The sequence below is a fragment of the Ovis aries genome, chromosome 9, assembly GCF_016772045.2.
Source record: "Ovis aries strain OAR_USU_Benz2616 breed Rambouillet chromosome 9, ARS-UI_Ramb_v3.0, whole genome shotgun sequence".
In the NCBI taxonomy this organism is placed as follows: domain Eukaryota; kingdom Metazoa; phylum Chordata; class Mammalia; order Artiodactyla; family Bovidae; genus Ovis; species Ovis aries.
Window position 1 is genome coordinate 74,638,386 of NC_056062.1, and position 4,100 is coordinate 74,642,485.

Genomic DNA, 4,100 nt, shown 5'->3' on the forward strand with positions numbered 1-4,100 from the left:
TGGCTTTGCCGCATGCGGTGTATTTGGGAATGCAGTTTTCTTCCATCTTGTGGTTCCACCATCTCCAAAGACAGATGTTCTAAACCTGGGATCTGCAAATGGCTGGTCAGAACTCAGGGGCTCTCTGAGCTTGCGTGGGCAAAAATTACATCCTGATTTATACTAAGATCCATTGAATACTTGAAAGGTAGCACTTCTTCCCATTCTGACAGGAAGCCTAACAGGAGTATTGGCAGGTACAGTATCTGCAACAACTAAATGTGACAGGAAAATATCTGTGATTTCTGTTGTGAATCAGTGTTTATGCTCATGATTATTACTTTGAAAACTCAGTAGCTATCAGATCCATTGTTAGATTGTTCTTTAATGTGTTAATAAGAAGTATGTACCTACTCTTAGAGTGTAACTTTTGACTATTTTTGTGATATTTCATTGCAGTTGTTTTTCTTGGCAATCTTCTGATTTTATTGCATGAATTGAAGAACACTATTCAGCGAAGGGTCCACAGGCTTCACTAGACAGCCAGAGGGGGCCCAAGACAGGCAGAGCCAAGCAGCCGTGGCTCACGTGTTGCTCCCTGTGCCGGTTGAAGCTGAATCGGCATTCTGGCAGGGGGAAAGGGTACAGGTGCAGGCAAACAAATTCCTTCCGGGTCAGTGGTGTGGAACTTGCACACTTCACTTCTGTCGCCTGCCGCTGGCAGAACTCAGTCACGTAGCTGCCCCTGGCTGCCAGGGCGGCTGAGACACAGGGTGTTCCCCGGGCAAGGACGGCCCAGCCAGACTCTATAGTCATGGAAGGAAAGGATCAATGTAGGGGGCCAAACAGCGATCCGTCACCATCTCCAACAACTCTTCTTCCCTCCCAGAAGAACCCAGCACCTTTCCACTGCCCCTCTATCTTGCTTCACAGGGCCACCTCTTACCAGCCCTCATCTGCTTCTTCCTGCATCCTCGACACCCCTATCTTCTCTCATTTTGCATAAGGGTCTAGGACCTCATCCTTCTTTCCCAACATTATGGGTGCTCCTGTCTGAGGCTAACACTCCTGTGTGTCCCAGATCCCAACCCCTCTCATGGACTCAAGCCCACCCCTCCCCCGATTCTATTGTTTCTCTCCTGTACCATTCATTCCCCCACCTCTACTGAATCATCCCCACCAACAAGGAAACACTTTCCCATCATCAGAACCCTTATCTTGACCCCAATTCCCTCACCAGCCTGTGTCTCTCTCTTGTCCCCACCCCCCTCTCCCCCAAACTCCTGAGGACAGTGGTCCGTGTTTGCTGTCCACAGTTCCTCTCTCACTTCTGCTGCCCTCTCAGATCAGCCCATCAGTTTCCCAACCCCCTCACCCCATGGAAGAGTCTATTGGCAAAGGTCTTCACGTCAGTAACCCAGTCATCACTGCTTTCATCTACCTAACCCACCGGCAGCGTCAGACCCAAGGATCACTCCCTCCACCTGGAGACACCATATTCTCCTGGGTCCTCTTAGCCTCCCTAGTTGTTCCTACTCAGCTCCACCCCCCACCTCCCAAACACAGGCAAGCCGCCCGAGGTCGGATCTTGTCCATCCTCTCTGCCTGCAGTCCCTTAGTGGGCCCATTTAGTCTTACAACCTTAACACCCAACCATTGTGAACAACTCTCTATTTTTCATCTTCAGCCTAGACCTCTCCCCTGACTCCAGTCTCCTGTATCTAACTGCCTACTCGACTTCAAGAGACATCTCAAGCTTAACATGCCCAACCCTCCAATCCTCCCCAAAGCTTCTCCTCCCCTTGGCGTTCCATCTTGCTAGGTAGCTAGGCCAGAGAGCTTGGAGTCATTTCTACTCTAGTCTTTCCCTTACATCCTCCTCCTCATTGTCTTTGTCTTCAAACTCACAAGGCCATTTTTGTTTTATAAATATTACAAAATCAGATAGTCATATATATATGAGGACCTTCTAAATTGTGTAAGTGTGAGACCCCACAAAAGCTGAATCTGCCCTTGCATGAGATAAAATGTGGAGTGCTCCACAAAGATTCTGGCATAAAGCCATCAGTTAATAATGACCAACATGAAAAGAGAGCCTCACGGGGGAGGTGTCATTGGAGCTGGGTCTTTATGGAGAGGCAGAGGTTTACTAGGTTCCAAACAGAATACTAAGAACATAAGCATCTCCAGGATTTTGCAGATCTGTCTCCAAGGGCCTCATTAGAGACTTCAGGGAGTGCTCCTGATGGAATAATAAGAGCAGCCACTTTGCATGCACCCTTGATGTCCTGCTGTGGTATAACAGATCTATTTGGTCTTCATCCCTGGTTCCCGGCACAGAATTCCTAACACCCTCGTGGTTTCCTGAGTGAGAGGAGTGATAGGAGTCTCACACAGAGCTCCTAAATCCCCTGGAGTTGCCAGGGTGATGACAGTCTTTTGGGGAATCCCCTGGAGGTCCAGTGGTTAGGCCGCCACACTTTCACTGCTGAGAGCACTGGTTCAGTCATCCATGTGGGCTCCTGGATGGGGGCTGGTTACCAGAGAGATCAACCATGAATAAAAGCTCGGCACTTTCAGTCCACTGCCCATCCCCTGGGTATAGGGCAGAGGCTAGAGATTAATCGATCCTATCTATGTAATGAAGGAGCTGGAGATTAATTGATCCTGTCTAGCTTCCTAGGTGGTGCTAGAGGTAAAAGAACCTGCCTGCCAATGCAGGAGACATAAAAGATTCGCATTCAGTCCCTGGGTGGGGAAGATCCTCTAGAGGAGGGCATGGTAGCCCAGTCCAGTGTTCTTGCCTGGAGAATCCTACGGACAGAGGAGCCTGGAGGGCTACAATGCATGGGGTTGCAAAGAGTCGGACACGACTGAAGTGACTTAGCACAGCACACAGCACGTGATGAAGGCTCCATAAAACTCCCTGACAGTGGAGAGCTTCCGGGTTGGTGAACACACCCTTTCCCCCTTCCCTTGCCCCGTGCTATCCTCGAACCTCTTCATCTGTTTATCTGTATCCTGTCACATTAAAAAAAAAAAACCCAGGAAATGTCAGTAAGAGTTTCCTTGAGTTTATGAGCCAGGATAGCAAATTATGGAACCCAAGGAGGGGTTGGAAAAGCCCCCACTTTATAGGCAGCTGGTCAGAAGTACAGGCGATAGCCTTGGACTTGGGACTGGCATCTCAAGTGGGGGGCAGTCTTGCGGGACTGAGGCCACAACCTGTGGGGTCTGTACCAACACCGGGCAGTTAGTGTCAGAACTGTAGGACACCCGGTCGTGTCCGGACGTTAGAGAACTGCCAGACAGTTGGAAAATGCCCGCACGTTTGGTGTCAGAAGTATTCTGTGACAGAAGAAAAATATTCTGTGCAGAAGAAATGTTTTTCCCTTTAAGATGTTCTAAAAGCTTTCCCTGTATTAATTTATTAATCTTCACCATAAAACACGCGGCAGATCCTCAGAGGCACGGAGAGATTGGAGTGTCTGCTCAGGCTCTCATAGCTGTAAGTGCACGGCTGAGACTCCAGCTCCGCTTCCAAATACAGCCCCCAGCCCTGGATCTGCATGTATATGTGGCTCTTGGAAGTTTCGTTTGCCCACACGGACCCCAGTTTTCCTCTGGGCACCCAGCATGACCTGTTCCCCGGGGGCTCCCACTTCCCCAGGGCCCTAATTCATTCTCATCCCGCCTGAGGAGGGAGGTTGGGGCTCCCCCACCCGTGTCCCCAGCAGCCCGCCCTCCTGGCTGCTGGCAGACGTTGGTCACCGCCTCCAGTCACAGCACAGCGCCTGCCACAGCCCGCTTGCAGAGGGCGGGGGCGAGGCAATTACTCGGAAAACCGCAGGCAAAACTCCCACGGAGCCACAGGGAAGTTTTTTTTTTTTTTTTTTTCCAAAGAGAAAGCTCTGATGTGACAGTGTGGTGGCAAGAATCTTATCCAGTCTCATCTTCCAACTCCTATCACAACCCACCCCTGAGAAGCTGCTGCCCGGCAGCTGAGAGCACGGTTTGCACCATGTGAAAATGAGAGTGAAACCCCCGGGGGCGGCCCGCTGAAATATGTGCAAAATGAAAGAAGCCCTCCCCAAGGCCTGCAGAGTTTCTTCCTTCTCTTC